Source organism: Ictidomys tridecemlineatus, chromosome 10 (genome assembly GCF_052094955.1).
Source record: "Ictidomys tridecemlineatus isolate mIctTri1 chromosome 10, mIctTri1.hap1, whole genome shotgun sequence".
Lineage (NCBI taxonomy): Eukaryota > Metazoa > Chordata > Mammalia > Rodentia > Sciuridae > Ictidomys > Ictidomys tridecemlineatus.
The window spans coordinates 71,001,912-71,014,560 of NC_135486.1; the positions used below are offsets into that span (position 1 = coordinate 71,001,912).

The 12,649-nt window shown below is 40.7% G+C and overlaps 1 long non-coding RNA gene across 1 annotated transcript; it reads left to right on the top strand.

Moving 5' to 3' along the window:
- The first annotated feature begins 368 nt into the window (after positions 1 to 368).
- LOC144367331 (uncharacterized) lies at positions 369 to 9,982 on the top strand. The gene is made up of 2 exons (XR_013426667.1): positions 369 to 5,441; positions 6,964 to 9,982. It is a non-coding gene; the product is annotated as an uncharacterized LOC144367331 (long non-coding RNA).
- Positions 9,983 to 12,649: the final 2,667 nt, after the last annotated feature.

A 12,649-nucleotide genomic window follows, 5' to 3' on the forward strand; every position in this document is an offset into this window, starting at 1 on the left:
TGGCATTGCTGAGGCTGGCTTTGAACTCCTGATCCTCCTGCCTCAGCCTCTCAAACTGTTGGAATTATAGGCATATGCCACCGCGCCTGGCAGGCATTGAAATTTTGATAGGGATCAGTGCCTTAAATTAAAGAGATTTAATTCTAGAGAAAGAATTTCAAGTGTCTGCTGGGATTCCACTCTCTAAGTAATCTAGAAGCTAAAGGTGACCTGCCTTTGTCTAGGAGCAATCCCCACCCAGTGAAGCTAAGGCAGCATGAGAATCCATGGTTGTCTGCAGAAGGAAGGGCTGGGCTCTGAGCTCTAGGTCTCTTTCATCTCTCTAAGTAATCTAGAAGCTAAAGGTGACCTACCTTTGTCTAGGAGCAATCCCCACCCAGTGAAGCTAAGGCAGCATGAGAATCCATGGTTGTCTGCAGAAGGAAGGGCTGGGCTCTGAGCTCTAGGTCTCTTTCATCTGAAGACACTGATATTCCAGTTCCCTCATACCTGCCCCAGGGCCTGGCCCAGGACAAGCACTTAGCAAGCATGTGTGGGTGACTGGGTAGTGAGTGAACAACCTTAAAGGATTCCCTGAATGCAAGGCCACCTCAGATAGCCAGTGAGGGCAACCCAGGAAATTCCCAAGAAAGGGAAACAATTTCAGAATTATGCTGATCTCCTAAAACATTATTATAAGTGAAGGAAACCAGAAGGCATAGATTGTGTAATTGCATTGATATAAAAAAACCCAAATGAGCTAAACCATAGAAAAGGAAAATAGACTGGTTGTTGTGAGGGGCTGGAGGTGGGAGGAGCATGGAGAGACCTTGCTTTATGAGCACAGAGCTGAACGCTGGGGTAAGGAGGATGCTTTGGAACCAGAGGTGGTGATGCACACTATGCACTGAACTGTACACTTTAAACGTCGCTTTTGTGTTAAGTGAATTTCAGCTCAATAAATAGCCAGGGCATATGAAGTTGTATTACACTATGTAAAGCCCATGAAAAGACAGAAGGAGGGGTGACTGACCCCATCTGCGGGGTGAGGAAAACCTCTCTGAGTCACTCAAATTGTCCCTGGTGGTAGATTTTATCTGACCTATGAAGCCAAGTGCAGCTGGGTACAGTTCCTGTTTCCTTTGAAAATACAAGGAGGCTCGTGCTTCTCCCGTGGAGGTAGGTCTTCATTTCAGGATCAGACCTCAAAGCACTGGTTGTGTTTGCCAGAGTCATTGTCAGCATGTTTGTTACTTTGATTCAGAGGCTGGGATAAAGGGCCATTATCAAAGGACTGCATGTTCCCTGTCTGATCACTATAGGCCTGGGCAGCATCCCTGGAGGCCACAAATTTACTGGACAGGAACAAAAGGACCATTGTTGTGTGGATAAAACACTTAGAAAGTAGATTTTTCTTTGCTGTCACTGTGAAGCAGGGATACGATTTTTTTTTTCCACATTTTTCAGAGCACTTTCATGTCTGAGGAGTGTGCAGGCAACACTGTCTACTCAGGTCCAGGGCTACCTGCCACAGAAATTGGGGAAAGGGGCCTATATCGTTTATCAAGAGTCCAAAGCTCTCCTGAAAACTCTGGATGATGGATGGAGAGACTCAGACAAAGGTAATGAGATGTGCAGTTCCCAAGCTAACGCCAAGAATCCCTGGAAGGTCTCACACGTCACAATTGGTTTGACAGGGCTTCAGCCCCTGGAGGTTTCAGTCTGTGACCACCCCAGGTGGAAACCAACCGGGCTTGTGAAATAAGGCCAATCTGTGCCCAGCCCTCACACCACCTTGCTACCCCTTTCTTTCTTTTTTGGTTTCATACTGGGGATTGCTTTACCACTGAAGTGCACCCCAAACCCTTTTTATTTTTTAATTGCAATAGAGTCTCACTAAATTGCTTAGGGCCTAGCTTAATTTGCTGAGGTTGGCCTTGAACTTGTGATCTTCCTGTTTTAGCTTCCAGAGTTGCTGGGATTACAGGCCTGCTCCACCATACCCAGCTGAAATAAGAGATTTCTATGGTAGCTGTGGTATATTCATAGAGCAATGGGAAAAATTTGGATATGTTTTTTTCATGGGTTTTGTATTTGTGTATGTGAATTCCACTCCTAGGTATATCCAAGAGAAATGAAAACATGTGTCCACACAAACACTTGTAAAAGAATCCTTGTAATAGCAACATTAATCATAACAGCCAAAGGAGGAAAACAATCCAAATCCATTTGGTTGATGAACAGATAAACAAAATGAGGTATATCTATATAATGAAATATTGTTTGGCCATAAAAAAGAATGAGGTATTGACCTGCTGTGACATGAATGAACCTTGAAAATATTGTGCTAAATCAAAAGACCATGCTGTGTGAGTTCCTTTATATGAAATTCCAGAACAGGCAAATCTAAGACACAGAAAACAAATGAGTGGCTGGAGATGAGAGAGGTGGGTAGTAGAGGGTGTGGTACTAATGGGCAAGGAGTTTCTCTTTGAGGTGATAAAGAATTCTACAATTGACTGTGGTGAAAGTTGTACATATCTGAGAATATACTAAAAATCAATTATATATTTAAAGTGGGTGAATTATATGGCATGCAAATTACATCTTTTTTATTTTTATTTTTTTTAGTTACAAGTGGACACAATACCTTATTTTATCTATTTATTTTTATGTGGTGCTGAGGATCGAACCCAGTGCTTCACACATGCTAGGCAAGCATTCTGCCACTAAGCTACAGCCCCAGCCCCACAAATTACATCTTAGTCAAGCTTTTTTTTTTCTTTCTTTTTTTTTTTAAAGAAGTTTCAAGCCAGGTGCAGTGGTACATGCCTGTAATCCCAGCGATTCTGGAGGCTGAGACAGGAGGATTTCAAGTTCCAGGCCAGCCTCAGCAACTTAGTGAAGCCCTCAGTAACTTAGCAAGACCCTGTATCAAAAAAATTTTTTAAGGGCTGGGGGTATGGCTCAGTGGTTCAATTCACAGGACAAAAAAAAAAGAAAAGAAAAAAGAAAAAAGGAGAAGAAGAAAATAAAGAGCACTTAATATCATTTCCTAAGTTTTCTAAAAATATAAAAACTATTCTCATAATAACCCAGGTCTATGCTTCTGTCTTTATCTTTAGGAGTGACGTGTTTGTAGCCCCTGTACCTGTCAGGGCTTGTAGGGTAGAGGGGCCCCTAACAGTCCACCTCCTGCCCAGCCCAAAATGGTGGGGTGGGATGACTGGTGAATCACAAACCAGGGGCCTCTGCATCTAGTACCTGCTCTGCCACCTCAGTGTGGTGACAAGTGAACAGTTAGGACTCACCTCAGACAAAGGAGAGGGAAAATAAGTCTCCCCGAGAGAAGAACATCAGATGAAAATATTTTCAGAAGATTGTTAAAAGTTGCACAAATACATTTACTTAAATTTAACTTTAAATGACAAAGCAACTGAAAAGTCTTCAAAAATGAAATTTTGGCATGATGGTTTTGCTTGTATGTCTTGCCATCCTCCTCACAAAACTAGCTAGGTTAATTTTCTAAGGTACAGCAGGACAGCCCTTAGAATGAAGGATTCAGTAAGCTTTTGGTTAGATGAATGGTAATAATCAGATACAGGAAGAAAACTAAAAACAATGTACTTAAGTAATGAGAGTATGACTAAAGTGAATCCTTTAAATTTGCCTTTAGGCATTTTTATAATACAGTTCAATAAAATTCAGGTTAAAAAATTATACCCACTCCATAGGACCCTATGGAGAAGTTATAAAGTATAAAGCATGTCTATAAAGGACAGAAGTGGAAAGATGTCCAAGTAAGAGCAGGAGATAGCAATGTGCTAGGCACATGGGGTCAGGGCCCCCTCAGGAGTTTACAAATGGAGTGGACAGCTGGTCACCAGTGACTCCATCCCAGCCTGGAGGTGTGCACAGGAATCCTGAGCCAGTCCCTGAGGCAAAGGTGCGTGATCTGCATGCTGATTGGACAGGGGGCACTAGGACCCCCGGAACTCTGGTAGGACTGGACTCAAAGACCCAATTTTTAAAAATCTCTGGCTTATGGTTTTCAAGGCCACCCAACTCCCTTTTAACCCGACAGCAGACACTCCTTGGCAATCCTCCTTGGGACGGCTATCCCCTCATGAGCTCTGCTTTCTATTACTTTAGTAAATCCTGCTACTTTGCTTTCACCATTTCTTTCTGTGGATTTCATTCTTCAAATTCATGAGACAACCAACAGATCCTCCCATCTCTTTAGTTATAATTATGAGAAAAATAAATTCCCCACATAAAGTATTGAAGTATGATCATATTTTTGCCTCAAAAATTAGTCAAAACTGGAAGCTGGGGTGGTGGCAGCGGTAGAGCGCTCTCCTAGCACGTAGGAGGCCCTCTGTTTGATCCTCAGCACCACATAAAAATAAATAAAATAAAGGTATTAAAAAAATATCAAAGATGGGCATGGTGGCACATGTAATCCCAGCTACAGCAGAGGCTGAGGCAGGAGGATCACAAATTCAAAGCCAGCCTCAGAAACTTAGGCCCTAAGCAATTTAGTGAGACCTTGCTCAAAATAAAAAATAAAAAGGGCTGGAGATGTAACTCAGTGGTAGGGTGTCCCTGGGTTCAATTCCTCTGTACCAGGAAAAAAAATTAATAAATAAAAAAAATCATGTAAGTCTTTGATTGTTCTACAAAATCCTCAATTTTGAAGCCTGGGAGTTGGACTCATTGGATTCTAACACTCTTCATATTATATGTATCTTAACCCCAAACAAGCCACATACCTCAGGATATTTACTCTTCCCTCTTTGAAGATAGAGCAAACAGAATACAGTTATGATTTTTTTCAAGTATTTGCTTTAAATGCATACTCTAAACCATAAGCTTCATCTTAATTTTGTCACAAGTATTTTTTGAGCTTTACTGTGGAACAAAGTATTTTATTTATAACACAGCCTTGAAAACATATGCTTGTGATCTGACCAGGAAGATAATCTGTATTGTAATTTACCCTGTGGCAATACTGATAGCTTGTGATTTTGCCTGAGGAAATAACTAAGCTAGAGAATGATCTTTTTTTTTTTTTAACCTGATGAAAATATAAAGCAGATCTGATTGCAGATGTTTGTGGGAGTTATGGCTTGGATATGAGATGTCTTCCCAAAAGCTCCCGTGTTAATGCAGGTTATTCAGAGGTAAAGTGATTAGATGACCTAATCAGTCCATCTGAGTTTAGGAGGACTGAGTGAGTGGCCACTATAGGCAGGGGGTGTGTGGATGGAGCCGGTAGGTTTACTGTAGGTTGCTAGGGGTGGCACCGTTGCTCCTCCCCCTTGCTCTCTCTGCTTCCTGCTACCTAGGATGTAGCAGCACCCCTCCACCACACCCTCTGTCATGAGGCTCTGCTTCAGTCTGGGCCCAGAGCACTGGAATTTACCCACCATCACCTGAACCTCAGAAACCATGGGCTCAAAGTAAGTTTTCCTTCCTCTAAGTTATTCTTGTCAGGTATTTTGGTCACAGAAATGAAAAGCTGACTGTCCCAGTAGGTTAATCATTCTGAAGTACATCTCTGAAAGCCAGCAAAATTATTTGCCTATGAAGTATTCCAACTCATCTTTGGGTTCAGATAAAAGGGAGAAATTACTGTTTATCTCTGGGAACTGGAGACATTTTTTATTTAAGCCTGTCTCATTTTTGTATGCTGGCAGATGGGAAAGATCAAAAGAATAAACTGACTAAGGCTGTTGCAATAGGTCACAAACCTGGGGAATTTGATAAATTAATGTCTCAGCTTCTTTCTCACAGACCCCTCTGGTCTCTTGGAAAAATATAGTAAAGATAAACTAACCTCAGTAATGCAGATGTTGGCCATGGTAGATCTATAGTTACATGAACTGGGGGGCTGCTCTTGGGTCACTAGCAGTTCAGCCTCCTCATGAGGTTCTGTTGACATGGCAAAATGAAACCAAGTCAAAAGCCAAAATACAGAGCAGGGGAGAAGCAGCAGAAGCCATTTGAATCCAATCTTGTTGTTTTTAGCAACTCATTTTTTGGTCCAGATTGATCTCTATACAGTAAAAGTGTTTAATATTACTATGGGGGGGTGCCATGTTACTAGGACCATTGAAAGAAAATTTGGCCCCACTGAAAAGTAAAGCATAGTATTTGAGCCAATGAGAAAAGGGCATAGTACATTTTTCAGGTTTTCTTTCATTGAATTATATTCAGGCAAGTGGAATGGGAAACTAAAATTCCAACTTTGGCATAATTGTCACTGATATTTAAATGTGATAGAAAGGAATTTTCTCACTTGATCCAAAGATGTAGGAAATATTACCTGATCTTTTAACATGGAAATGTCCACATGATAGCATGGACATTTGGCAAAGATGGCAGGGAGCCAGCTATGTGTTGAAACCCTTAGTTATGTGATTTCAACCAGGTTATTGAATTTGGTTGAAGCTCAACTGGATTGGATGGTTTCTTAGATTTATAACCTTAAGTTATACTGCTAGTACTGTTCTGCATTGCTATTGGGTAAACAAATACCACCCAGAAAGCCATGGAAATATTTTCAAAGACAGATTACAAATAAAATGACAATGCTCCAGTAAAAACTCTTCTATGTGCCAGGCATTATACTCTTACAGGAGTACAACAAAGTAGGTGTTTTTATCTTTTTTACAAATGAGAGAACTGAGATTCAAGGAATAAATCCAGTTGGTCCAAAATTTCATAGATAGTGAAAGGCTGGGTTGTGTTTTATACATGGAGATCTTTAGTGCCAAATCCTGGGTCCTTTCATTCTACAACCTTCCCTTAATGGCAGAGAATTCTAGAGCCCACAGGTTGATGACATTTCCAGGCCCTTCCTATGTCTGCGTAAAGCTACATGTCCAATCCTGCTAGTGGAATGTGGCCAGCATTGCCTTATGCCCTTTACAATCCTGTGCCCAGAAGGACCGCATGACTTCTCGCACTGTCTTTTCCCAGCTCCTGTTGACTAGAAACCAAGGACTCAGAGGTGATGACATTGCACAGTAGAAGGAACGTGGCTCCTTGAGTCTATTTCTTGCAGAAAACTGTCCAAAAGGACCACCAATCAGGAGCATTTCCACATCAGATATTTCATAAATGAGAAACAAGTCATAATTCTGTTAAGCTCCTCAAATTTGGAAGTTGAGGATTTCAGCAATAATTGAGAGGATGGACTCCAATTTCAGTTCATTTTTTTCTGAATTCAGTTAAGATATCAAATTAAATTTTTTTCTTTTTAAAAAATTTATTCTAGGGATTCCACCTTTTGGGTCTCCTTCTTCCTCCGGGAGAAGTCTTTTCTATTGTCCTTTAATAAATTTCTAATCTCTACTCTGGCCTTGCCTCGGCGTGCTTCTTTGGTGTTATTCTTCAACATCGGGGAGCAAGAACTCGTCACCGGTCAACAGCGGTAACATATTGGAGGTCCCATACCGAGATATTCTGCACCGAGAAAGTCTCAAATCAAACTTCCAACCAGCTTCTGCTTAAGCACCACCAGCCTCTGACCGATGGACCCCCAACATCTTCAAGAGAACAATTCACTCAGTGCTGAAGCTCCCTACCAGGCACGATGGAATGCAGCGGACATGGGGCAGCAGGAAACAACAAATTCAGAGAACCTCTTAATCTGCCATCCTGGATTCATGAGTCTTTATGTCCTTTTGAGCTTCCTCATGGTCCTTGGTCTCTTTCCTGTCAGCCCCCCAACATGGAACTTCTGCCAGAAATTGATCTTTGCTCTAATTTTTATCTTCATTCTGTTTTTATTCGCTCTGATCTTCTTCAGGTGCTGGTGATGATATCTGGAAAAACTTGCCAATAGACGGGTTGCCTGCCATTTATCCAAGCCCTGCCATCTCCCCCTTAGTCATTTCTTTAAAAGCCAAACTTGGTTAGCATAAAATCATCAATGTAATTGTGATGTTACTAATGTGTTCATATCTTCCAGGTATACAAGTCTATAAGGTAAAAGCTTTACAAACTGGTGTTCTAAAGTTGTATGGTAATTTTAGGTTCAAAAAAGAGGAAAAAAACATGTTAGAGATTCAATTATATCATTTGTGTTCTATAACTGGACTTCTTATCAATAAGATATATAAAGTTCCATGTTACTTTTTACACAGAGATACAATTTTAGATGTATTTTTAAGTTAATGAGGTTTTATTGCAAAACACAAAAGTACTTTGCTACTTTTCTACAAAAGGTTAAAAGCTTTCAGCCTTTCTTTAATTCATGTTTTAGATGTGATATTATGTTGTGTTAGCTAATATTCATGTAAACTTGAGCAACAATTTATGTAGGCTTTGTAAAATGATGTCTAAAAAGCAAAGATCAGCTTCAGAATTATAGTATTTAAGATTTATGAAGAGCCCCACCTTGAGATTGAGATAAGGCTCTATGTCCCATCTCACTATATGTGAAAGTGACTATGAAAGAAGTAGGCCAAATTTCAGTACATTTAAAGTTGTGTCCAAAAGTTTGTTTTTGTCACGATTGCCAGGATCTCAAACAGGGGATTATAATGTATAACTCTGCCAGAATTCAAGGTAGCTACTACATAAACTAAATATGTTTTTATCCTAGTTAGTTTTGTTTTGTAGTTTGCTTTTAGATGGTCTAAGGATTGCCTGTTAAATGTTTTAAAGAGGTACTGCTTTAAAAACTCATAACCTGGGTTAACTTAGGATGGAGAGTTATCACCTACAGGATAGAGAGATAGGTACTAAAGCCCAGTACTTAGTATAAGGCTGTTGAAGTTTATTTGCTGGATGTTTAAGATTAAGTTTTAAAAATTAAAGTTAAATTAAAGGGGCCAAGAAAACCAATATTTGGCTCTTGCCCTCTGAGTCAGTCTGAATCAGGGATAGGGTCTTCTCCAAAGGGCTCTGCAACTCTAGGCCACATAACCTCCTGATCAGGGAGATTAATGAGACCAGTGGAGGACAGAAAGCCAATCAGTGCATTTGCTGTAAAGAGGAGGGTCATCAGAGAAGGGAGACATCCCTGATGCTTCCGAGGGAAGGCACATGGTCAAGCAAGGCCTGGACCCATCCTAGCGCAAATGGCACTAGCAGAACTGAGAAGCTGCTGTGAAGTTCCCGAGGATTCCCAGAGACTCAGCTGACTGTTAACAATAGATGAAAACAAAGTCAGTTTGACTTGCTTCATCTTAAACACTTAGCAAAGACAGTCAAAGCCAAAACATAACTATTCCTGGACATTTTAAATAATTATAATAATTAAATGTAACCTCCAACAATAAGTAAAACTGGAGGCTACAAAAGAGATTCTTAGGTAGGAATGCCTGATAACTATCAAAAGGAACTGCCAGAGTAGTTTTTAGTTTAAGGCCCACAGATATTCCTAACCTACACAGGTAGGCTTGGTGTTTGCTAGTATGGTTATCCAGCCCTAGGTAACAAAATTTAATAGACACAGGTCATACTAGTAAAAGGATTTTGCAAGATCAGATGATATTAAATTATTAAACTATCCCTTAAGGGAAAGGACATCTGTAACCCTAAAAGTTAAATGTTGTGTTTACATCGCTGACATTTCTGGCAATATGACAAATATCCTTAAAGATTTACATGCTCAGATAGAAGCCATGTCCTCAACATGGAAACAATATCTTAACTCCTGGTTCTTGGTACTTCCTGGTGGTAAACATTGTTAGCCTTTGTCTTTGCCATCATACTCATTGGCATATTCCTGTGCTATGGCATTTATTGCTGCATCAATCTGGTTCCACTACTAATGAATTCTTGTTTCTCTTATAGACCACCCATCACTCGAATGGCCCTCCAGCCTATTACTTCTCAATTGGACTTTTAGCATGGACCACTCGATAGACCCGATATTTTTAAAGGGGACTCCAAACTGCTTGCCCCGACATCGCCCCTTTTGTCAGCCTGAAGAAGCCAGAAAGATTTTCTTCGCCCCCTTTCCTTACAGCAGTAAGGAGTTCCCAAATTAGAGGGGGGAATGAAGCCAGATTTAAAGTTAGGTAGTTAGTGTAGTTAGGTAAATCGGGTCTAATACCGAGTGAAATCTAAAATGGAGGCCATGCTGGGAATGACTCAGGGAAAACACAGAACAACTCATGGAATGTTAATGAAGTTCCGAAAAGGCCCTAGGCCAAAGTCCACCTGGAAGTATTAATGAACAGCCCCCAACAGATTTGAAGACAGCCCATCCCAAAGAAATGTTAATGAGCCCATCACAAAGAAGTGATAATGAAGTCCTTCCTGCTCAGACTACTTCTTTGGCCCTCCTGTGTCCCACCCCTGGGGCCTTCCAACCTACATTCCATCACTGAAAGAACTATAAAAAGGGGAAACAACCTCACTTCCACGGATTCCACCTTTTGGGTCCCCTTCTTCCTCCGGGAGAAGTCTTTTCTTCTGTCCTTTAATAAATTTCTAATCTCTACTCTGAAAATAAATAAATAAATAAATAAATAAATAAAAATAAAATAAAATAAAAAATTTATTCTAATTGTTATATATGACAGCAGAATGCATTTCAATTCCTATTACATATTTTTCATATCTCTGGTTGCACACAACATAGAGTCACACCATTCGTGTCTTCATACATGCATTTAGAGTAATGATCTCTATCTCATTCCACTGCCTTTCCTACCCCCATGTCCCCTCCCTAAGTTGTTTTTTTTTTTTTTTATATAGTAGTGGTGCTAGGAATTGAACCCAGGGCTTCATGCATGCTCCTCAAGAGCTCTGCCATTTTTGGCCTTTAAAAAAGAGTCAAAGCTTGCCAGGTGAATTAGCATCTCATATAGGAAGTTGTCAAACTTAGCAAAGAAAAGAAATAAAATTCGTACTTCAATTTGAATGTCTGACAAACAACATTTACTTTTATAACATAAGTACATTCTGTTAAATATTTGAGAGAATCTTATGCTAAAAAATTCATTATTTATCTGAAATTCAAATTAGAGAAAAGCAAGAAGTTAAAAGTAAGCAGGAAGAGACTACCTTTATTTAATTTACATATCTTTAAAACAACTTAAATTATGATTGGAATTCAAAAATCTCTTATGTATTCAATGTGTGCCACTTGATATTTGGGGATCAGTAACCACCCGTGAAGCCATCACCTTAATGCAAGCCACAAACATGTCTATCATCTCCAGACATTTTCTCATGCCCTCTTTATTATTCTTTTTTAAAAAAATTGTATTTTTAGTTGTCAATGGACCTTAATTTTATTTATTTGTATGCAGTGCTGAGATTTGAACCCAGGGCCTCACACATGCCAGGCAAGTGCTCTACCACTGAGCCACAACCCCAGCCCCCTTTATTATTCTTTGAAATAAATACACTGTTGTGTTCTGAATATCCTCCAAATTCATATGTTGAAATTCCAACCCCCAAGGTGATGGCATTAAGAGTTGGGTCACTGGGAGGCGATTAGGTCATGAAAGTGGAGCCCCCACAAATGGGATTACTGACTATATAAAAGAGACTCCTTCCACCATGTGAGGACGGCGAGAAGGCTGCCATTTATGAGCAGGAAGTGGGCCTCTCCAAGCACTGCACCTGCCAGTGCCTTCTTCTCAGCCTCCTAAACTGAGAGAAATAAATGTCTGCTGTTAATGAGTCCCTTAGTTTATAGTATTTTGTTAAAGAAACCTTAGTGTACTAAAATACTTAACGTAAGATCTATCACCAAACAAACTAAGTGTAAAACAGTATGCTGGGAACTATAGGCACTAAGAGAGATCACCAGGACTTATTCATCTTGTAGAACTGAAACTTTACACTCCCCTTCACCCAATCTCTGTCAGCCACCAGTCTATCCTTTGGTAATATGGATTTGACTTGTTTAGACTCCACATATCTATGAAGTCACGAGACATTTGAGTACTTGCTTCCCTATGCCTAGCTTATTCCAATTAGCATAATGTCATACAGGTTCTTCCACGTTGTCACATATGACAGGATTTCAGGAAGGGCTTTTAGAAGGTGGGGATCAGAGGACAGCTTCTCTCAGGGATTCATGTTTATTAGCTGCAACTGGAAGACACAGGAGTAAACCCTGTCACAAGTCAAGGAAAGACATCTCCAGGAAGACACTGAGGTGGGAGAATGTTTGTCCTGTTTTGTTTGAGGAACTGAAAGGAGGCCAGTACCCTACCAGTGTGGCTAGAGCAAAGGTTCCACAGAGGGAGAGGCAGCAGGGCTGGGTCGTCCCATGGTGCCTTGTGCAGGGTAAGGCTGGACTTCACCCCAAGGACGGACACCACCTACTGGTGGAATCTTTTCCAAGGTGCTGTGAGAACTGCATGAAGGGAGGAACAAAAGTGGAAGTAGCAAGAGCAGTAAGGAAGACATGACAGCAATTCAGGCAAGAGGGAGGTGTCACACAGGATCTCTCAACCCACGTGTTCTTCCAGAATGCTGCTGCTCCCCATCCAGAGGTAGATCAGGGCTTGGGGTGTAGCTCAGAGGTAGGGTGCTTGCCTAGCATGCATGAAGCCCTGGCTTGGATTCCCAGTACCCACCCCCACACACAGAGTGGATCCATTTCCTTCCCCTTAAACCTGGAGAGACTCTTAACTCTCTTGACAAATGGAATGTGGGGAGGTGATGCTGCATGACTTTTAAAGCTATGTTA